Source organism: Cupressus sempervirens, chromosome 3, assembly GCF_028749045.1.
Source record: "Cupressus sempervirens isolate cs-2001-9-10 chromosome 3, ASM2874904v1, whole genome shotgun sequence".
NCBI classification, from domain to species: Eukaryota; Viridiplantae; Streptophyta; class Pinopsida; order Cupressales; family Cupressaceae; genus Cupressus; species Cupressus sempervirens.
The window spans coordinates 1,111,329,436-1,111,354,363 of record NC_143120.1 but is presented as its reverse complement, the minus strand read 5'-3'; the positions used below and the strand labels follow the sequence as shown (position 1 = coordinate 1,111,354,363).

The following is a 24,928-nucleotide window of genomic DNA, read 5'->3' as shown; positions in this document are numbered from 1 at the left end:
TATAATCATAATACTGCCAAAAATTTACAAAACTTCATATTCGCAATACCATAAAAAAGGCACAACCTTTCATAATCAAAATCCTTTTGAAAAGTCACAATTGTTCATAGCTAAAATATTTTTAAAGAGTCACAAGAATTCATTATTACAACCCTTTCAAAGAGTCACATCCTTCCATCATGGAAAATATTTGAAAAATGTCACTCATTTTCTTCTCATCCCTTTTCTAAAAATCCTTCTTTAACTCTTCTCTTCTTTTTTTCTTCCTTACTCTTTAAAATGAATTCTCCTCCCTTTTATACCTTAACTTTAAAAAGTCACATTTTTTTATTACATCTGTTAACTTTTATTAGATTTAGTTAATTTATATTATATTATTTGTTTACTTATCTATTTCATATTTATTATCATTTATTATTAAATCTTTTTTAGAAAGATATAACACTTTCTTTCATATTTATTATTATTCATTTATCATTATAAATTTATTGTTATTTAATTATTTCAATAGTATAGTAAATATTATTTTATTGATAATATATTATATGTGTAATTTTTATTTCGTATTTCTATACTTGAATATGATTTTATTATCATAATTTTTTTTTTTTGGCGAAACATTATATTTATATTAATAATAACTGGTTCAAAAAAGCTCTTGGAGAAAAGAACTAGAAAAGAAAAACTTCAGTCATTGCCTGATACAAAAAAGCAATGCAAAAGAAGAAATACTGCATCAAGAGAGAGTATCTATCAACACTAATGAATCTTGTCCTAGAGATTCTCAGATCGAGAATATAGTAATTACAAAGAGCCCAAAACTCATATGAATACAATTGATTGATTGGTGCCAGAGACAAGACCCAGAGCCTAGCGAAAAATGTCACAGAGATTACCATCACTAATCTACATCCAAAACTTCAATTAAGACCATGATATTAGAAAGCCATCTGATGCAAGTGTAATCCAAGACCCTGACCTGCATATAATATCTCAAAAGAACAAGCGAGATCCATTAAAGAAAAAAACATGCGAAATCATAGAGAAGTCATGGTTTACTATCAAATAAAATATGAGGAGGACTCAGTCTTATTCTAAACATATTCTTTTGTCATAATATTAACCAAGTTGGGGAGATCAAAGAGGTTAAGTGGGGAAATTAAAGAGTTAATATAAACCCCGTCAGTACCCAAATTAGCTAGACAATCAGCTAAAAGATTGCCTTCTCTATAAGTATGCATGATGTAACATTCAGAGATTGAATCAAGAAGAGACCATACTTGATGTAATATATACTGTATGGACCAATTATATACATGACGTTTAATACACACATTAATAATAATTGATGAATCCCCTTCAACATGTAGCTTAGATATAGAAAGTGATTTTGCAAGTTTCAAACCAAAAAACAAGGCCAAGGCCTCAACTTTGTTATTAGTACATTGAGGGAGAGAAGATGATTTTCCTGCAATCACATGACTTTTAAAATCTCTAATGACTATGCAATAGCCAGAGTTGCCTGGATTTCCTCTAGAGGCCCCATCAAAATTGAGTTTGAAATAACCCTCACTTGGAGGAATCCACTTGGTTTGTGCTTGGATAAGAGGAATCTTGGATGGACACAATGGAGTAGGAAGATGAGGAAAAAGTAAACCCTTCCCCCGTTGAATAACATAGCCATCCCAAGGAGAAAAAACATGTTTACCCTTATATTTACTTATTGAAGCATTAACAAGCTAAACAATTGATCTCTCTAATCCTTCCAAAAATTGAGGTATTGGAGATGACGTCTGTCTAAAAATTCTCTTGTTTCTTTCCCACCAAATTGCCCATACTACAGATGCAGCGATCCACTTTTAAAGACATGAAAACATTGATTTAGAGTATAAGAGTGGCCATGCTTGGAATAAATCCCATAGAGAATTAGGTAATGGCATATGGAAATTAAGCTTATCAAGGACAAAATGCCAACAATCTTGGGCAAAAGGGCACTTTAAGAGGAGGTGATCGGTTGTTTCTATAATTTGCAGATAGAGCACACAGTTAAAGGGATCATAAATGTTCAATTTGTGAAGACGATCACTAGTTAAAATTCGGTTCTTTAGTGCATGCTATGCAAAGCATCCTGCTTTTGGCAGAACTGAGCTATTTCAGTAGAATTCAAAAGCACGATATGTGGTCTGATTATAATGGTTGTGTTGGAGAGCCAAGTATCCTAGTTTAATAGAGTATTTACCATCTTTAGCTGGAACCCAAAAGAGGCAATCTGGATGATTGGACATAAAGACATTCTTATGGACATAAAGACATTCTTATCATTATTTATTTAATTATTATTAAAATTATATCTTAAAATGGGGATATGATAATGGAGATAAGATAGGCAACAATCTACTGTGATGAACTAATTGAAAGCATCAACTATGCCAATACAATTCCTTTGAAGTACATTAATAGATTCCACAAATACTTCTTGTCAACCTATTTTGATCATTATCTCTGATCCAAATTCACATAATCAGCTTTACATCATATCATCTTACACACATGTGTGCAAACCCACATGAATTCACAAATGAATTCACTTCTTTATACATGTCTCTAACACTTATTAGGTTGGCTCAATATGAGACCTAATTATCAAATAAATTATATCAATCAATGCCAGTCCATAAGTTTTGGCTAGAACACATAAGTTTTGGCTAGAACACATATAGAATAGATTACAATATCAAATGGCATGCTACCATCAACCAATTAATCATAATAGTCCAATCAACATGTTTCTTGACTAAGTCGACAAGAAAATAATTTCCCTTGTATTGTCTAACGAGCAAATGGATTTCCAATTCTTGAATCCATGAACAAATTTGATAGTAGACGCAAATCAAAGTCTTCATGATGTAACTCTAATTGTATACTAATATTTTTTTCCACCAAAATTCATCGAAGAGTATATCGCATCTCTATCTGAAATAGTTCTCAATAAATACCAGTAAATACTGTCTGTAAGTAGTCTTCAACAAAACCTCTATAACTTCTCCGAATCAACTCATAAACACACGCGAGGACAAATATAACATGTAGACTCACCAAACATCTTTCTATAAGGTTTGTTGGCTGAAGCACAACAAATTGTGTCTTCATTGAAACTCCCTCTATATTGTTCATCAATGGGAGCACTGTCTGACAGACATATATGTTGACATCAATGAAAAAACATTAATGCCAAACATAACCAACAACAATTCTTAACTGAAATCTCTTCCAACATACATCAATCTTCCCCTTTGGCATTGATGGCAACATATGATGTGAAAAACCTCCAATGTACAAAGTAACATCATTATCTCTGGTTAAAATATCTCTTTGATAACTCTCTCTCCCATAACTCTTCTCCTATTTTTCACATAATTCTCTCTCCCTTTGATATCAAGGGAAAAGGTTTAGTTCTTCCTTTGCATAGATCTCGTTAAAAACATTCCTCCTAAGACATACATACCTTAGTGCACCAACAACTCAACTACTACCGCTTAGGAGCAACTCCCAAAACATCAAGTCCAGATATAGGATAAGCCAGTTAAGACCATTGGGGCCATCAGCCCAAGCATACCTCTGAAATATTCGAAGGCATCCTTTAGTAAGGGTGGTCTTTGTAAAGATGTCAATAATTTGTTCCTTAGTAGCCACACTCCAACTTTACTACTTTCTTGTTCACCTTCTTTCTCAAGAAATGATACTTGATTGAAATATTCTTTGTCTTCAAATGCGACACATGATTCTTTGAAATATTTATAGTATTTGAATTATCACCATGAATAGTAATAGTTTCATCACAAATAACTCTGATATCCTTCAGCATTTTCTTCAACCAAATAACTTGTGTACAGTTAATAATAGCAACAACATATTTTGCTTTAGTTGTAGATTGTGAAATACAATTCTAATTTTTACTTAACCAAGAAACCTACCTTCTTCCTAAGAAGAATGCTCCTCCACTAGTGCTCTTCCTATCTTCAACATTTCCTACCCAATCAACATCTATATATGCATGAAGTGTAAAATTATCAGCTTTCTCATACCATAATCCATTGTTCCTTCAAGGTATCTAAATATTCTTTTAATAGCAGCAACATGTGACTCCTTTGGTTCAACTTGAAATCTAGCAACAATTCCAATTGCATTAGACTATTAGGTCTTGAATGAGTTAGGTATTGCAATAACAATAATAGATCCGTATCTAGTCTGCTTAGTACTTTGAGATTCATCATCCCTTGTCAATTTACATATTATAACCAACATTATTTCAACTAACTTTGAGTCTTCCATACCATATTTCTTCAATAATTCTTTCACATACCCTTTGTGATATGAAAATCCTTGTCTTAGTTTGAGTTTAATTGCAACAAATTTCCACAATCCATGATATTTTGTATTCAAGCTTTTGGGTGAGATTGTGTAAGATTTTTTAGCATCAACGTTTTGGATGATACTCCATGATCCATCATCAGGATGTAGCTACTAAGATTTTTTAGTCTGAGTTGTTTGCAAACGGAGAAATAATTTAATCTCCTATCATAGACATTTTAGCTTCTTTCCGCATCTTGTCAACAACATCAGAATTTAACTTTAAAGTATAAATTATTGTCAATAGTACCTTTATTTAATCCAAGCTTCAATAAATATTTATCGATTCTTGCATGCCAGGCTCTAGGGGCTTGCTTCAATCAATAAACCATGTCCTTTTGATTATCCATGATAAATCCATCGGGATGTTCAACATAGACTTCTTCAAGATCTCCATTTTAAAATGCCAATTTAACATCCATCTGACATACCTTGAAATTTTTGTAAGCAACATAAGCAAGAAACATTCTAACAACTTCAATTCTAGTAATAGGTGCAAATGTCTCATCAAAATCTATACTTTCGATTTGTAAACATCCTTTGCAAACCAATCTTGCTTTGTTTCTTACCACTTCACCATTTTCATTCACTTTGTTTCGGAAAAGCCATTTAGTTCCAATAACATTTTTATCCTTTAGGCTAGGAACTAGAATCTATGTTTTATTGTTTTCAATCTGGTCTAATTCTTCTTTCACAACTTTAATCCAATTATCATCTTTGCGAGTTTCATTAATACTTTAGGTTCAATTTTTGAAATCAAACAAATTTCATCTCTACAATCCTTCCTCTAATCATAAATTCCTGATTCTTATCCCCAATAATCTGATCTTCAGTATGACTAAGCTTTATATACCTTGGAGTCCTAGGGGCATGAGACCCATCAACTTCATTTCCATTGTCAATCTCCTCAACCGAACCTTCTTGTTCTTTATGCTGATTTGATATTGTTCTTTTGTGACCTGTATCAGATCATGATCTAATTCATTCTTGCACATTCTTTTTTGTATTTAAAATCTTTCATCAAATTTCAGATTAACACTTTCAACAAGTTTCTTTAACCTCTGAGTATAGCATTGGTAGGCTATGCTCTTAGTAGAATAACCAAGGAATATTCCTTCATCACTTCTATGGTCGAACTTTCCTAGGTCATCATCTCTCTTAATGTAACATTTGCTTTTAAAAATTCTGAAATACTTAACTATTGGTGGATGTCCATATTATAGCTCATGGGGTGTCTTACTGGTCCCATGCTTTATCTGAACTTTGTTTAATGTGTAGACTGCAATAGTAACAACTTCTCTCTGGTACATCTCAGGCACTTTTCCTTCCAATATCATAGTCCTTGCAGTGTCAAGGATTGTTCTGTTTCTTCACTTTGTTATCCCATTTTGTTGATGGGTTCTAGGGAAGACGTTTGTCTCCTTATTCACGTTCTTTGCAATATGCATTGAATTCTTGATGTAAATTTTCTGCCATGATCATGTCTCAGACATTTCAGCTTCATTCTCAACTTTGGCTTTAAATATCTTGAATTTATTAAAGCTTGTGACTTTTTCTTCAAAAATGCAACCCACATCATTCTAGAATAATCATTAATAAAAACAATAAAATATCTCACCATAGCAAGTCCTTGTCACAATAGGACCACAAAAATTTGTATGAACCAAATCTAAAATCCTAGTAGCAATATATGTCTTGCTCTTGAAAGTTGTTTTTGCTTGCTTCCCCATAGTGCATTGTTTGCATAATCTATTAGTAGGCTTCATCAACTTTGACGTATATTTCACAACATTAGGAGGACTGATCTTCACAATATTATCAAAATTGACATGACAATCTCTTGTGTTCTAGCCTACTATCATCAATCGTTGCAACCAAACATCTATTCTCTATTGAATTCAAATGAAATACACTATCTCTGGTTTTTGTTCTAGATGCAATTTCACTTTGGATTTATTTATGAAAGTGCACATTCCATCCTTAAAATGTATATTGTGTTGATTTTTAGCCCAAAAATGAGATAAACAACAATAACGAAAAACCAGAAAAAATGCAAGAGACACAAAAGTATCTTGGAAAACCCTTCGAGAATGAAGGGAAAAACCCAGCCACACACAACAATATATCATTTGATTGATAATGAAAAATTCAAGTGTATAATGCCTTTTGCTCGAAGCGATATATATAACTTAAGGAGAGACCCTTCACATACCAACTGAAAGTCTCTTCAATTTCCAAAACATGACTCTTCATTACAAACACAACCCTTTGTATTTCCATGCCTTCGCATGTTGAATGACACGGCTTTATATTTAATATTACAATTTATCAGGTGAAGGTGACCATAACAGAATTAACACCCAAAGATAAAGATTTCTATCCCAGCTATAAACTCCAATACTCCCTCTTAGCAAGAGGGAAATCTTTAGCTGATTAGTCAAGGCTGCAACTAAAATGTCAATGATAAAATCTAATTGCATAGATCCTATAAAATTCATGGAATCACTCACATGGAATCTCTCAACATGACACTAAGAGAATCAATTTACCCATTGTTAATAATTATAGAATCACTCAACATGATAGACCTGTAACAATTACTCGTAACCATGAAATCACTCAACATGATAGACTTGTAAGAATCATAGCTAAGCCTATAATCATGAACTCTCTCAACGTGAACTGTCATGGAATGTCTCAATATGACATCCAACTCCCATTATGAAATCTCTCAATGGGATTGCATCATGTACTCTCTCAACATATGTTCACTTCCTAGAGTGAAAGAGTTGTCATAGCTGATTCTTACAATCGTAATTATTCACACAAGAATAGAAATAAGCATAATAAAAAACAAGACTTAGTTCCATTTAAGTGTCAAATTTAACAAATACCACAAGAATTACAAGCATATATGAGAATGATGAGGATTCCTAAGCACTGAAGCCTCCCTCTGAACCTAAAACATCTCCCTCTTAATCATTGCTTTTCTTATGGCATCCTGCAACGAAGAGAGATTAGTAAACCAATCTATCATATAAGGAGGTGACTACTGAAAGGAAAACACTATTACAAGCTATATAAAATATAGATTACTCATCTCTATTCTGGTGCCAGTCCATCCTCTTGCAACTTTACAAAAAATATCATTTGGTTAAACACACAGTCTCTATTGCAATACAAAATGTTTTGGTTTCACCCCCAAAATCCCTGATTTTGTTTAGACAAATGTGATCAGTATCAAGGAACGTTAACACAAATTAAATTATCAGATGAAAATCTGACAAATAACAATAGTAATCTGTTGCTGCTCAAAACATGAAGACACTTTTGCTAAATATTATAGACTCCGGTATGTTTTTGAACAGGCACAATACTCCACACTGGAAGTACACGCTCATCATAGATTTTTCGAGTTTATGTGAGAATAAAATATCTCTTTCAGATATAAAGGATGAACTTGCCGTTTAGATAGAGTCTTACCATTTTGCAATAATAAATGATCTTTCATTCATCATTGATATGAAATCACGATACTTGCTTCAACCACGCGAAGCACCTACAGATGTAAATGAAGACAATTTCTTATCATAACTTCCTCATATTTCTCCTACCTAAAATGTGCCCTCATCAAGTGCTGATAGGTCTAATTACTGGGATTCTTATCATAACTTCCTCATATTTCTCCTACCTAAAATGTGCCCTCATCAAGTGCTGATAGGTCTAATTATTGGGATTCATTTTGGCGTCTTGGATCATCTGCAATATGCAGAAGGAGATTTCCTTCAATTTTGATGCCATTTTAATTCCTCAATATTGTGTGGAAATCAAATGATGCGATACTCGAAGGTGATGATAGTGAAATGTTGCTCAATGGACAAGGACACAAGGTGTCATTGAACGATATTGAAAACGATGATTTTTTTCCCTAATTCAAATATGTGTGCCATATTGTAGCACACCTTATCTGACATTGAAGATAATCATGATATATAGACTAGTGTTCCGGGATTCTGCAAGTCTAAGGTAGAGGCGGCCTTTCTGAGGCAAATGGCCTCTGGACTCTGACTCGGTTGAGTCCTGGTAGAGTCCACGTGGACTTGTCGAGTCCCAAGCCCAGGACTCTCCGAATTTTCTTTTTTGAATTTTTTTTTTTAAAATTTAAAAAGATAGAGATTTCTGGAAGGTGTTTTTTTTCCAATGTATATGAATTTCTGAAAATGATGTTGTGATATGTCAGGAATTTATTAAGGATTGAATCTTAAATCTTAAATCTTCAACTTTATATTATGTTATTCAGTTTTTTTCCTTCAAAAATTCGCTATTATACTTATGTGATCTATGCAAAATTGTGTATGAGTGTTAAGTAGCTTCTATTTATCTCAATTATTGTGTATTTGATGTTAATTGACTAAATGATGCATGAAAAAATTGTTAATCCTTAAAAATCTTTGAATTTCATAGGTTTTTCGATTTTCTTAGTCTTTGTCGAGTCTAGCCGCCGAGTCCGAGTTCGATTTTGACTTTCTGAGTCAGAGGCGAGTCCGAGTCTCGTAACTATGATAAAGACACAAAAGCAAAAGGAGCTTGGTATCAAAGGATTGATATCATCTATTGCATCATGCATCATATTAACTGACGCAAATTCACCCACATAAGATTCTTCTTAACACTGCTAAATTAACAAAAAGAGAAAGAGTCACGACTAAAAATCTTGCCTTGTCGTTACATAGGTAGAAGTCATTGTAACATTAAAACAGCTGGAAATGAATGCTAAAACTTGCCATGATATTATGACCAGGATGAACGTTGAAAGGAAAGAGTTTAAAGAAGCGATTACAAAGACTTGCATGGAGAAGAATAAAGCAACAGTTACACAACCGAACCATGACGAGGAGGCCCAGGTAGATAGATATAACACGAGAGGATGCAAATTTATCAATAGAAATGACACCTTTGAATGAACCGAAAGAAAAATGACAAAATAAAGCTACAATAGCAACATGGATTTGAACCTCCACCTGTTTGTGGGTTTGAGAAGAATTCACGATAAAATAATGAGAAAAACTCTCTTAATTCAAACAAGGGCCACTTTATCATACCATTAGCAATATACAAAGATCAAATAGAAAGGAAGAAATTCATACCATACAGAAATGAAGCTCAACTTCAACCATAATAGAATAAAGAAAAACGAACATTTAAACTATCAAAAAACAATAATGACCACATATAGCACAAGACACTCTCCTTTATTGCTGTAATAAAACCTTTCTCTGATACCATGTTGGGTTTTATCCCAGAAATTAGATAAACAATAATAACGAAAAACCAGAAAAGATGCAAGAGACACACATAAGTATCCTGAGAAAACCTTTCGAGCATGAAGGGAAAAACCAGGCACACAACAAAAGATCATTTTATTAATAATGAAAAATTCAAGTGTACGATGCCTTTTGCTTTAAACGATATATATATAACCTAAGGAGCAAGCCTTCAAATACAACTGAAGGTCTCTTTTATTTCCAAAACATAATTCTTTACTATAAATACAACTCTTCGTATTTTCATGCCTTAAAGCATGTTAAATGACATGTTTTTATATTTAATATTACAATTTATCATAAATGTCCTAGTGATTATAACGGAATTAACGCCCAGAGATAAAGATCTCTATTGCAGCTATAAACTCCAACATATTGTAGCCTTTGTCAACCAACTATTGAACACTCAAAAGATTATGCTTTAGTTCATCAACAAAAACATCATTAATATTATTTTTACTAGCAAGAGTTATTGAACCTCTTCCTTTACCGAATCTAGTAACACCGCATCATACTTATCAAGCTTTACAATTTTTTTAACGTCTCCTGTTGTATGATGTGAACATCATTTGTTCATCCTTTTCAATTCGGGTAATTGGGGTGTTTTCTTCAATCATAGGGCTTTCATCTTTGATAGCAATAAAGACAATATCTTTCCCACTCTTTTCAGATTTTATCATCAGTAGCATGCAATAACATTTCTATTGATATCTAGGCTTGAACTTCCTAGGTTTATGCTTGAAGACCCTCTCAAGACATCTTGATGCAAAATGACCAATCTTATTGCATTTGAAGCATTTCAAAGACAGTTTTCCTTCATGCTTTACCTCTCGATATCCTATTTGCAATCATAGCTTCCAATTCATCTAGCTTTCTTTTCTCTTCCTCAAATTCTTCCCATTCTTTCACATATTTAAAAAATATTGCAGAACTAGTAGATCTTGTAGAACCGTCATTGTCAATCTTATTGTTGCCGGGATAATGGGTAGTTAGATAGTTGGCATATTCGAGGGAGTTACACATACTATATGTAACCATTATTCCCTTTCATGGAGAGAGGTTGGTATTGAATACATTTGTGTACGGTGACTAAGCAATGAATATAATATGATTGTTCTTTACTTCCATTCTGTGTTAAGTGCCTTTCCTTCTGTATGCATTAATTGTGTTACCCAGTAGGTAAAACATTTGGCGTCGTTGTTGTTTCGAATCTTATTGTTGCTGGGGTAATGGGTAGTTAGACAATTGGCATATTCGAAGGAGTTACATGGTCCTGACGATTCACCTCGCGACCCCTCAGATACTATGTGTAATCATTATTGCCTTTCATGGAGAGAGGTTGGTATTGAATGCATTTGTGTACGGTGACTAAGCAATGAATATAATATGATTGTTCTTTACTTCCATTTTGTGTTAAAAGTACCTTTCCTTCTGTATGCATTAATTCTGTTACCCAGTAGGGAAAACATTTGGCGCATTGAAACCTATGTACGGAGAGAAGTTGTACGGGAAGAGGTTCTAGAGGACATAGTGTGGGATTCCCTCAACGTGAGGCACACTGTCAACTGACTGTTGTGTCAATTTCCCAAACTGTTTGCACAAGCATTCCTGGCACAATAATGTCAGCGTGAGGAGAATGAACAGAAACAATGAAGGCAACGGACCCTTCGGAACTTTCGAGAACGCATTCGATGAGAATCGGAAGAGCGTGATGGAAGCCACTGACGCTCCCACCCATGACCCTGAGGCCGTGGGAATGTGAGTAAAGTGTGATGGGAAAGAGCACTAACCTTTGTAACGGTCGCACAGACGACCACAATGATGTACGGAGACTATATAAATAAAAGTGTTCTTTTATACATGTGTTGTTTTCAAATTCACCTATGAAAAGTATATATGCCAAACACACTAAATAAGGATAGAAATAGAAGAGAACAAATCAATGTCGTACAAGCCAAACATCAAGCCTTAATTCTTGCACAACAAATTGAGTGATGACGAAGGTTAAAACAACTCGCCGAAGGGAACCACGAAGGTGTCACAAAGGGTGACCACGAGCATATTGCAGGAGTAGTGACTAAAGAAGAATGGTTCGGTTTGCTAGAACGCTGACGAGCGAGAAGTAGTGAGGAACTCTTGGCAGAGACACGGCATAGATTGGATTTGATAGAACAGACGTGTGAAGAATTGTTAAATCTATCCATCACACCTCGGGCGGAAGAAAATCGAGACAAAAATACTTGACAAGAAGTGGAAGAGGAAGCGAAGGAGACAAAAGTCCTCGAGGTAGTGAGAAGTGTTGGAAGGACACTGCATGGTGGTTAGGGAAACCCTCCACGATCCAATCCTAGCAATAGCAGTTCGAGAACACAAGAAGTGGGTCAAGTGCTACGGCGAAACATGTCGCAGAAACAGAAACTTCCCAAGTTTATTGGTGATGGGAAGGAAGATCCTATCAGACACTGTCGTACCTATAAAACTATCTAGGCGGCAAATGGGGTGATCGATCACGACGAATGGCTTAACCATTTCCTGCAACCCTACGAGGTGTTGCCATTGACTGGTACTCAAACATGGACAAAACAAAATAAGTTCATGGGCTGACCTTAAGAAGGCACTTCATGTGGAATTCAAATTGCTTCGTGACGATAATGAGATCGTCACAGAGATCTACATTGCTAAACAAGGGAGAAAGGAAACTATCCGAGTCTATAATAGAAGGTCAAAGGAGTTGCTTGGGAAAATGGAAACCAAACCCGTGGACGAATTGAAGAAGAGATGGTTCGTCGATGGATTGAATGCATCTTTGAGAAGAAAAATGAGGATAGTACTGCCGACGTACAAAGATGCATATGACAGGGATATGAATTTGGAAAGTGAAAACAAAACACTAAAGAAGAAGAAAAGCAAGTCATCGCCTGGGAGTGATGAATCATTTGGTGAGGATAGTAGCAGCAATGAGGAACCCAATAAAAAAGTACCAGCAGTACAAAAAGATATTGAGTGTATGATGCGGGAGTTCAAAACAATGAAAGGAGGCACCGGGCGAAGTGAAGAGGGAGAATTATGGTGCACAAAGTGCAAAGGAAACAACCACACAAAAGGAGCATGTCCTAAGAAGTCAATATGTGACATTTGTCAGGTGATGGGCCACTCTACCAAAGACTGCCCATATAACTTATGGACAAGAGGTCCTCAGGTACTCTTCACCCAAGAGCAACCATCTACCTTCGGGGCAGCCACCACCAATCAATAAACAAATAATGCATCATCTGGCGGGTTTAGTAACAACCAATGTGGAGGAAGAGGAGGTGATGAAAACAAAAGCCGGATACAATATGGCTCGAAGGGTTGGTCGATGATTCAATGTTGGGCGTGCAACCAGTGGGGCCACTTCGCTCGAGACTGTGAGAAGAATGACACCACATAAATTGTGTTGATGGTGGTCCTGGAGATCACGAGGAAGCCAATTGTTCAAAATCGCGGGTGAATCTACTCAACATTGAAAAGACTATTGGTAGTCACCCGTAATCAAACAAATCAAGCCATGCACCTTGATCTATCTTTAGTGGACAAGACACGCATTTAGCAGCACTAGGAGAATGCATGGAAAGGTGTCGTCAGGCCAAGCTAGCCTTGAACCCAAAGAAGTGTTGATTTATGGTACCTCAAGGTAAGCTGCTGAGCCACATTGTATGCAAGATTGGACTTAAAACTGATCCTGACAAGGTATGCGTGATAGTAGAGATGGAAGCAGCGACTGATGTCAGCGGGGTAAAATCCTTTTTGGGACACATTGGGTATTATCGAAGGTTTATAAAGAACTTTGCCCAAGTTTCATTCCCCCTCGACAAGCTGACAAGAAAAGAACCCTATGCTTGGAGTTCGAAGCAAGAAACCTCCTTTCAAGAATTAAATACGAGTTTGCTAGGGGCACCGATCTTGGCGTTCCCAAAGTGGGATAAAGAGTTTCATGTGCATGTGGACGCCTCGAACTCTGCAATTGGCGCAATACTTGTACAGATGGGTGATCATATTTTGCTAGCAGATTGTTATCGAGGGCAGAAAGGAAGTATAGCACAACAGAGCGAGAGGCTCTGGGAATGGTTTACGCTGTACAAAAATTCAAACATTATCTGTGAGCGACACCCTTCATATTCTATGTAGATCATCAGGCATTGATGTACTTAGTAAACAAACCCATTATTCAGGGGAGGGTGAGTTGGTGGCTATTGCTACTTTAGGAATTTACATTCACAATCGTGGCACGACTTGGGGAGAGCCACGTTATAGCTGATCAACTCTCTCGAATCAGAACGAGGGAGCCGCTAGAAGGAGTCAGTGATGATTTCCCATTTGCGCATCTATTCCGTATAGCAATCCTTCTAGAGTGGTATACTATAAAAGCATTGGCGACTACCTCTCCACTTCGCAATTTGTGAGAGAGATGCTAGCAGGAGAATGACGGAAGTTAGTGTTGAGGAGCAAAACTTTTTCTCTAATCAATGGTCTGTTGTACAAAATGTGGCCAGACCAAATATTGAGATGATGTGTCATGGAGGAGGTACCAAGTGTCCTTTGGGAAGCCCACGAAGGCTTGACAAGAGGGCATATGGGACTAGACACAACAGAAAGGAAGGTACTCTTCACAGGACTATGGTGGCCTACACTATATAATGATGCCAAGGAGTGGGTGGTAAGTTGTGACACTTGCCAGCGTGTGGCTAGACCCTTGAATAAGATTTCATGCCACTTAATCCATTACATCCCCAAGAGTTGTTTGAACGATGGGGCTTAGATTTTATGGGGCCCCTTAAGCTAAGTAGGACTCGAAGGTGCCGCTACATCATGGTTACAACAGAGTATTTGACGAAGTGGGTTGAGGCACGAGCATTAAGGGACAACTTGGTGGTCAGCACAACGAAGTTTATCTATGAGCAGATTATCACTCGTTAAGACATTCCTATTCAATTGACCAGTGGTAGAGGAGGTCACTTCATCAACCATGTGATTCACTTGTTCATGACCGAGTTTAAATTTTTTCACTCCTCGTCGAGTCCGTACTACCCGAGGGGCCAATGTTCAGGCAGAGGCAACAAATAAAATCCTTGTGTCGGTCATCTATAAGTCATGTGGTGTTGAGCAAGTTGACTGGGAAGAGAAACTGCCATCAACACTTTGGGTGTACCGAACAACGTATAAAGTGACAACTGGAAATGTGTCATTCCAATTAATGTTCGGACAAGAAGCAGTAGTACCGGCAAAATTCATGGTTCCAAGCCTTCGGATAGCAATTGATAATAGGCTGGGCGACATGGAAAGTCTTCGGGAGCGGTTGTATAGACTGAACAAACTAGATGAACGAAGACTAATGGCGCAATGGGCTACAGAGGTGGCCCAGACTCATTGTAAGGTTTGGCACGATAAACACCTGAAGCAGATAAGGTTTCAACCTGGATAGTTGGTACTAAAATACAATGGACGCAATGAGATTAAGCCTGGGAAGTTCAAGGTGAAATGGCTAGGACCCTACAAGGTACGAGAAGTCGGTGACAATGGAGCAATCAAGTTGTGGACCCTCGACGGATAGGAGATCACTGACTCGGTCAATGGCTTGAAACTTAAAATCTATCACCAACGGCATGAACAAGGTCCAATAGTCAAAAAAAAGAAAAAGAAAAAAAAGAAGCCGCAGACATGAGGTGGCCATGGACACCAAGTCCTATAAAAAAACAGGCCGTGGGGGAGTGAAATAAGTATAGCAAGGTGAGGTGAAGGCAAGTAAGCAAGTCGGAAAAGAGCAGGTCAAGGCGACTAGCAAGTGGAGGCAACGACAAGTTGTGACTAAGGCAATAGTCGCGGACAAACGAGCACGAGCAGACCATGGCGCGAAAAGAAAATGACTATGGATGCGTAGTAGAACACTGTCGGGGAAGGGGATCCACGGAAGGAAACAAAGGCATCTGAACAAAAAAACACGTACATGTGCTCCGTTGTAACCGTTTTGGTTGCATAAATAGTATCAACACAATCCAAGATTTCTTCACCAAATTGAAATCACTAAGGCTGCAGTTAAAACAATGTGGAATTGAAAAGAAAGATGAACAACTGATTCTTAGTATCCTCTCTAAGCTAAGTTCAGAATTTCTGTGTTTGTCTCTACCTTCTATGCTACTAAGGGTGCACTTGGTACTCAATTCACCATGCCATCTTTAGATGATTTTGCTGTCAATCTCACTCGAGAACAGGACAAGCTAATCCAAATGGGCATTCTTAAGTCCTCTAAGTCACATGCCTTGGCTGCCAACCAAGGCACAAAAGAACAACAAGGACAAAGTAGTAACAACAATAGTAAAGACAAGAAACAAAAGAATAGCGAGGAGAAGAAGGATCAGATGCTGGTTTCTTCAAAAGCAACTATTGATACACCATCTTCCAAGGGTGATAAGCCTAAGAAAGAAAAGGTCAAATGTGCCTATTGTAAAAGACCTGGTCATGATGAACATAAATGTTTGTAGAAACAACTTGATCACTTAACATACATTCTTGAGAAGAATAATATCAGTGTTCCTGAGTCTATCAAACAAAGTTTTAATGAAGGGTCTAACAAAGAAAAAGAAAATAGCAAGGGGAAAGGAAAGGGCAAGGCTCTTTTTGCAGTTGCTTCCTCACCATCCACTTGGGTTCTTGATTCGGGTGCTTCACACCACATGGCTTCATCTAAGGAAGAACTTGCATCTTTGGAACCGTGTACTATGCCTTCTATTTTGATGGGTGATAACACTCTTGTTGAGATGTGTGGGAGAGGGTTTGTTGATGCGGGGGATGGCACATTCCATGATGTTCCTTATGTACCCTCATTGTCAACTAATCTCCTATCGGTACACCAGATCACTCACACAGGTTTAGGCAAGCGGGTTGAGTTCACTCCTGATTTAGTGGAGATACGTGAGTTGCACAATGATTCTACAGTTGCAGTTGGGAGAGCAGATTATCAGTCACGACTCTATATGTTTTCTCACTTTGTTTCTGATCCTCCTTTGACTGTTTTGCTCACTCACTTTAATGATGTGAGCAAGTTATGGCATGAGCGGTTTGGCCATCTTAACTTTCACTACTTGCATCAGCTTAACCAGCAGAGCATTGTCACAGGGTTGCCTTCTACTTTGACATTGGAGTCACTTGGAATACATGATAGATCTTTTGATGGGTCAGATTCACTTGAGCAGTCTTCTACCTCCACTTTTGATGCAAAGAGTGATTCAGAGGACTCACCTCCTTCCTCTCCTAGTCATCATTCACAGGTTGATGATTCTCCTCTAGATTCTCCATTCTTTGGTCTAGTTTGGGCTAGACAGACCTTGCAGTTTGCAGGTGATTGGGTTGGGGATCCATCAGACACCAAGCAGACTCGTTCACAATTCCAGGATGCTCTACATATCTTCATTGCTACTGCCTCAAATCCACAGTCCTTTCATGAGGCTTTTGGTATTTCTGAGTGGGATACAGCTATGCAGGAAGAGTATAGTTTCTTGATGAGGAACCACACTTGGGATCTTGTCCCTTTTTCTAAGGGAAGAAAAATTGTTCAATGTAAGTGGATCTATCGGACAAAATTTGCAAGCTTTGCTGGGGGTATGGGATGCTTCATCTTTTGGGGGGGCCGCTTCCTCTCACTTGGAGTCCTAATTTTCTTTGGGGAGTCTCTTTTCTCTCTCTTTTGGGGGAATTTTATGTACATGGGTACCTCATTAGGCTTGACTTGCCGGGACCCATTTCTACATCCACCTAAGCTTCGCTTATGGGGGGGTGTTAGTGTAGTTTTTTATTTTTCCTATTTTGCTAGGTTTTTTCTACACTTTTAATAATCTCTCTTAGGTTAATAAAGCATGTCTTATTAGGTGAATGGTTGTGAGGTGTCACCTTCCTACATGTGAGCATCCATTAGCTATCTTGGGAAGATACTTTGCTATCTTTAGTCTGATAGATGGTTGCTCCTCATTGGTTGGTGTTGCCACCTCCTCCCTCTTCTTAGCCTATATAAGCATGCTACTTGGCTTGTATTTGCATCTCTTATTTTTTGCATCCTCTTAATGCTATTTTTCTTCCAGCATTTGCATTACTCTCTTGGAGACTAACTCTATGATGCTATTTTGATTTTGTATCATTTGCATTTAGTTTAGATATTTATTCTTTGCACTAGTTTTCTGGGTTATTAATCTTATCAGATTCTAACAAGCAAACTCACCACCAACCACAATATGTAACTGAACAGGGTTTGAGGCTGGTGTAGACTGTACCTGTTCTAACTCCACGGTAACCTCACCCAACTGTGACTATGACTCTTGAAGAGCCAACTGAGTATACTGAAGAGAGTCCATCGTCACCTCAAGCTCTTGGGTGAGCTCAACCACCTCCTCTTTCCCTAACAATGCCTCATAGCAGGTGCTACCCCACTCTAGTAGGTAATCTCTGTCATCAACCAATTGAGAGTAACTATGCTTCAAGATCCTAACAACCTCTCGAAGCGCATGAACCTCTACTAGGGAAAAACTACTTTCACCGTGCTCATCTGACATTGGGGCACCCAAACCAGATGTAGCTAGCATATGCCAAATAGCATCATAATGATCAAGAGATGAATATATGTCACTATCACTCACCTTCAGCCGAGAAATCACATGATGCCTTTGTAACTCCTGACTCCTATGCAATCTCTGTGTCTCACTAACTGTACTGTGATAGGAAACTGAATCAAAATCGTCCACCACAAGATCACTCATATACGTGCTATCGTCCTTGCACAACTCTGCATCTGAGACACAACTATTATGTACCTCAAACAACTCCCCCGAAGAAATAGAAGCCCTCGCAATCTCAATCTCCACACGTCTCAGCTTCCATCTCAATAATAAGATACTATAAACATTGATTCCGGGACTCATCCATAATCTCATAAGAGTCGTCACCCAATATTTGACAAGGGGTATCATACCTAGTGCAAATCATAACATCATCCAACAAATCACCAAAGGTGTCCACACTGTCTGCATCCCTATCACCTAATAGACTCTCAACTGTCGTCACCCGACTTTGCACACATGACTCTATTTCAGGCTGTGAATCAATAATGCTAGAGCATGAACCCACATCTACTGACTCCGCTGTAACCCCCAAATCACTGCCATCACAGCTGGGTGACTCCATACATGCATCGGTCCCACCTGAAGAAGCCACTGCCTCCTGCACTGAAGCAACACTATGACAACTCCCATTCAAATCTTCAATAATATCTCCCTCCTCAAGAGAGCGTGAAGTATCAATAGTAATAACTGCATCAATTGTCTCTGCACTAATTGCAACAACTCTAGGGGCCTCAACGTGCTGAAGCTTAGTGCCGTTATCCACCAAGATCTTTGTAAAATGGTTCCACCATCAACATTGCAGATAGGACTATCAAGTCTCGTACTAAATACAGGTACATTTGCATCATGGACACCTGTCGGAAAGAACTGAAGCTTCCTTCCTTGAAACCTTGAAGTCAGCTTTCTAAAGGTAGAAATTCTATACTTCGTTGTCCTCTCAATTATCTCTAGATCTGACAAACTCTCTGCCAACCTCTGTTGATGAAGCTTAAGTCTTTCCATACTTTCCTGCAAAACATTCATTTTCGTGTTAAATTCCGCATTACTCCACCTGCTTCTAGAACTACCAGTCCTCCTATGTCTATCCATAGGAAACAAAAATTAGAGTGCTGGTCACTCCAAATGCACAACTAAAAATAAAATAACTTTCCTACTGCCTGCTTCAGAAATTTACTCCATGCTCATAACCAACTTAAGCACCATTTTTAGACTTTATAATAGCACCGAAGGATCAAACTTTTATCAAACATAAGCACTCAAAATTTCTAGGATATAATATGGAAGCCCAAAATATATTAAGAATCCTACAGATTTGCAAATATCTGTACTTCTTCGTTTACTCCAATCTGATAGAATTTTGAGAACTGTAAATGCCATTACTCCATTTATAACTCCATAACTGAACTTTGAACGAACCTCTGACTGTACCCAATAGGATGGCTGAATTTATAATGCCTTTTACTCTTTCTCGGCTGACATTTTTGGATAAAAATCAGTTTGCAAATATTCTATTTTCCCACAAGATGGTAGGTCTTGTTGCTCCGATACCACTGAAATGATCTTTGCCAAAACTGATCAACAAAAACTTAAATCTAGACTTGTGAATTTTATCAAACAGTTGGTGTGCACCTTGGATGTAAAATTGTGATATCACTGAAAATGATAAAGCTTTCCAGAATAGTATTAAGTTTAGTTTTAATCCTTAACATACAATCCAAATTTTCATACTTCTCCCCTACTGTCCATTACACAACAGTTCACTATTGAACTAAACAAAATGCATATATCGGTTTGGACAAAAATACGGTCTTTCACATTTAATAACAATTCATTAGTAATTCAGATCGAAGACCCAGTATGCCACCAGCAAGTTGGCCTTGTTAATATGCGGAATAAGCCTACTGTCATGCTCACGTCCACTGGAACTCCACGTATTGGTGATTATTCTGCATCGAACTGCTGTGTCTCACGTGGTAAGCCGTCTATTGTTGATGAGTATATTCAAACGCTGATGTTGAAGTCAATCCTTCCGCCTGCAACCTTCAGACGTACTTCCAAATACCATAATGTATCTCTTTACTGCCAGACTCATTTCAAATCACATGCCGACTCATACTGGTCTGCAAATCTGAATACAACTTCTTGCTGTCGATTGAATACTCTTTGGTGTATGTGGCCTGTGGAGTTTCTGTACAGTAGCTCTGATGATCTCTGTAACATGGGATAGTCTAACTCCCACTGCTTTACCTTACACTTTCATCCAAGCACGTTTGATAATGGTGATAGACGTCTTTGCAATCTGGCAACTAAGATATGCCTATCCAACTTAATGCAATCTGCACATTTATATGGCAGTATTGCACTGCAAAAGATTGTTGTTCTAACGCCAGCCAATTACTACTACGGAATATTGATTCTCAAGGAACAATACTTACATTTAAAGAGGACTGTTCGGCTACCATTTGAATGTAACTTCTACTTGTCGTCCACTGATAACTCAACTGTATTCTAGGCGTTCAATCACCTTATACCTGTACATTGTCTTAAGGCTCTCATATCAACCTTCTAGTCCCTTAAATCGCAATGTGAGCCACTAGGTTTTCGTCAAGTCTCACTACTTTCCTCAGGGGTCTCGTCCTTTGGAAAAATTTCCAATCACATTAAGGCAACCAGTTTAAAATTTGAATAGAAGCATATATTCCTTGTTTCAATCCCAATGTAGCTCCATGCTTTTATAACATTGATATGAGGGAAGACACAAACAACTAGGCAATGTGGGATTAAAAGCCACTTTCGTCTTTTAGTCACTTAAGTGACTTTATAACTTTTATAACATTAAAATATGAAAATAAATCACTTAAATTTTAAAATCTCTTGAAATACTTGTCTGATTGGCATGCCGTCTGGAATAGGAATCTCTCCTCATAATTCCCCATGTAACCAAATACACTTTCTAAAAATAGAAAGGGTCCATCTCAATTACCCTCGACTTACTATACATAGTAAGTATGACAATTGGAGTCCAAATGACATCGAATAAAGGCCAAATCCATACATTGCTGAATGTTGGAGATGAACCAATCCTCAGAAGACCCTCTAACCATCCTCATTAGCTTATGAGGATCCAATATTAGGCTAATCCCTGAAATACTAATGCTGGGAACCAATGGGGACATTACAGTATAAACTTCATAACATATTCCTCAAGGTCTCCCTTTTTCATGCTGAAGATATGTTGCCATAAATGACAACATCCAATGTCTACCTTAGCCAAATTGCCAACAACACCTTGTGGAATCTCCAAAAGCTCTCAATATTTCTATACATAAAAAACCTTTGTTTCTTTGCTTATCTTAAGTTCATTTTCCTATTGCTGTTGGAACAAAGCTGCTAACTTGGACAGGCTTCTAGAATGGTCTAAAAAATGGGTATGTTCCCTATCGTGATACAAGTGGGATCAAGAGGTAGAGTCCCTGCCATCAAACCCGAAATAAGTCTTTTGAAACTATGCAAACCTTCATGACACCATTTTCACAATTTTATTACTTTTTCTTAAATTTCAATTGTTGGGTTTTTCTAAAAACAAACTGCTACTTTATTATGGAGATGCCAGGCTGTCCCCAAGATGGTCATCCCTGCCCATACTGGTTATGGAAGGCCATCTTTTTGATTTTTTGGGACATCCCTTGCATTCTTTCCAATTTGGGGATAACCTGGAAATGTTCCCTCGGCAACTCCACATCCTTGGAACATTCTACTTATGGGGATGGCTCAAACAATGTTGAGGATATGTCCCCATGTTTCCTTGAGAATTGTTTTTCTAGCAGAACAGCCATGAGCAGGAGATCCTGTCAGTCAACGTTACCTAGGAGCTGAACCCAGACCAATCACACATGCAGGGGTTTGAACTTTGGCAGATGGCGTATTCATCCTGACCAAGCAAATCTCTCATTTCTTTTGGTACTATTTTAAATTTTTTTGATTGTATGATACAGCAACATTGCCTAAGCATTGCCATTCAGCCCTCGAATTTAGGCAGGGGGTAGAACCCAATGGCACTGGATTGAAGGAAGATTTATAGAATCTACCTGTACTCCATGCCTGAGCTGGCAATTTGGTCTTAAATTTCACAAATAAATCACTCAGTTTTTCCACAAGTTTTTTTCTCAATTATAGAAAGTCTGAAGATTATGCAAAACTGTTCAGATTTAGGTTCTTGAAGATCATAACTTTCATGTGGTTGGAATTTGAAAACTCTTAATGAGACTGTAAAATGTTACACCAATTATGTTTTTGTTAGGAAGCTGTCTGAAACATGGTTCTGAAGGGATTCGCATTGCAACGGTGGGCAATGATATGTTACCCTGACAAACTCAAGAAGATTCACCTTATCACTGTTTTCTTGTATAAATTCTGAGAATTTAACTTTGAAAAAGCTGTAAAAATCTCTGTGCTTGTTTTTTCATCTATGATTTTAATGTTGGCAAGTAGTCTCTAGTAAAGACGACTCTGAAATCATATATTATAATAATAAGTAAAAATAAACAAGGCATAAGTTCTTCTATGCTTGTTCCTCAATACTTTCTTAAGTTCTTTTCATTCTTCAGTGCTTCTTGTTTCAGAATTAAGTTTATTTTAGTGAGCATTATTCATTTGACAGGTTGGAAGCGATCAAAGTGGTTGGAGTTCGGTTCAGAGTTTTATATCTCGAGACAAAAATTCGGATGAAACCATTGCCTTCCTTTTTGGTGACATGGGAACGTCAGTTCCGTATAGAACTTTTCTCTGGACCCAAGAGGAGAGCAAGCTTACAGTCAAATGGCTAAAACGTGACATAGAAGGACTTGGGGATAAGCCTGCATTTATTTCACATATTGGCGATATCAGCTATGCCAGAGGTTATGAATGGTTATGGGATTCATTCTTTACTCAGATTGAGCCTCTTGCGTCCAAGGTTCCCTTTCATGTTTGTATAGGAAATCATGAGTATGATTGGCCATTACAACCATGGAAGCCTGAATGGGCAAGTAAACTTTACGGTACGGATGGGGGCGGTGAATGTGGGGTGCCTTACAGCCTAAAGTTTCATATGCCTGGTAATTCTTCCTTTCCCACTGGAGCTGCTGCTCCACCCACCAAAAACCTCTACTATTCATTTGACTCGGGAGTCGTACATTTCTTATATATATCCACCGAAACAAATTTTTTACATGGAAGTGATCAATATGCCTTCATCGAGCAAGACTTGAAAAATGTTGACAGAAGAAAGACTCCCTTTGTAGTTGTTCAAGGTCACCGTCCCATGTATACCAGTAACTATGAACTTAAGGATGCGCCCCTACGCCAAAAAATGATGGAGCACTTGGAACCTCTTCTAGTACAGTATAAAGTCCATCTTGTCTTATGGGGCCATGTTCACAAGTACGAGAGATTTTGCCCAATAAAAAACATGTCATGTGGAACCCTAGACAATGGTGCCGATCTTCCAGTTCACATTGTGATTGGAATGGGGGGGCAAGACTGGCAACCAAAATGGGAGCCTAGGCCTGACCATCCAACAGATCCAATCTTCCCACAACCTGCTAGGTCTGTTTATAGAAGCAGCGAGTTTGGTTATACAAGACTCTATGCAAATAGGGAAACACTGACACTTTCTTACATTGGTAATCATGATGGACAGGTCCATGATGTTTTAGACATACATCTAAAGAATGGCACAAAAGCTTTCTCAAATTGGATTTGGTTCCTGAAGGCGAGCTCTTTATTCCTGGTAGGAACTCTATGTGGTTTAATTGTTGGATATTTATTGTACTCGAAAAGGGAAAATGTTAAATGGATAGGGCTGAAAACCAATGAATTTTGATGTGTATCATCCAACAAAGCTTAGAAGATGAAAGGATCTATACAGATGTCAACATTATTTACTCTGGAAGAGACAAACTCAAGTATTTGTATGGTTATTAGAAGAAAAGTGCAAACTAGTATGTTAGGCTGAACCATGCGTATCTATAAATGAAGAACTGGTAAATGGAAGAGCATCTAAGCTGTGTCCAAAGTCTTTATTTATGGGAAACTATGTACATGTGATGCATCAAAGAGCTCTTGCCATTCTCTTCTGTGCATGAGTATGATGTATACTTTGTAATTATACCAATTGTTTTTCATGGGGGTCTTGATATTGATTTGCAGAAGCCATTTTAATTTCTTTGAGTTTTTTAATGAATAGCTTTTAAGGTAGATTCTATCAAGGGTATCAAGGAGTATACAACGTTAGCAGCTTCTTTATTTGACTTATACTGCTGCAGTCTCTTGATCTCATTTCTTGTTTTGTTATTCTATCTTGGTTACGGAAAGTTATGTTCTGTTGTTCATCTTGTACTTGAATCAGCAGGGATGGACATACATGATGAAAATTGGCAAACAGCAGTGGAACTGAAAAATCATCAATGCAATTGCTAAACGAACATGAAATACCTTGAATAGATTTTCATGAAAGGATAGATGTATTTGAAAGGATGCTTCATCATGCCCCCTCATTTATCATTATAG

General features: G+C 37.5%; 1 pseudogene across 1 annotated transcript in view; it reads left to right on the top strand.

The window, feature by feature from the left end:
* Positions 1–24,584, top strand: part of LOC149570681 (putative inactive purple acid phosphatase 2) — a 48,997-nt pseudogene extending 24,413 nt beyond the window's left edge. The window contains exon 2 of the transcript XR_016363006.1: positions 23,040–24,584. The product of XR_016363006.1 is annotated as a putative inactive purple acid phosphatase 2 (transcript). The remainder of the gene's footprint in view (positions 1–23,039) is intronic.
* The last annotated feature ends 344 nt before the right edge of the window (positions 24,585–24,928 follow it).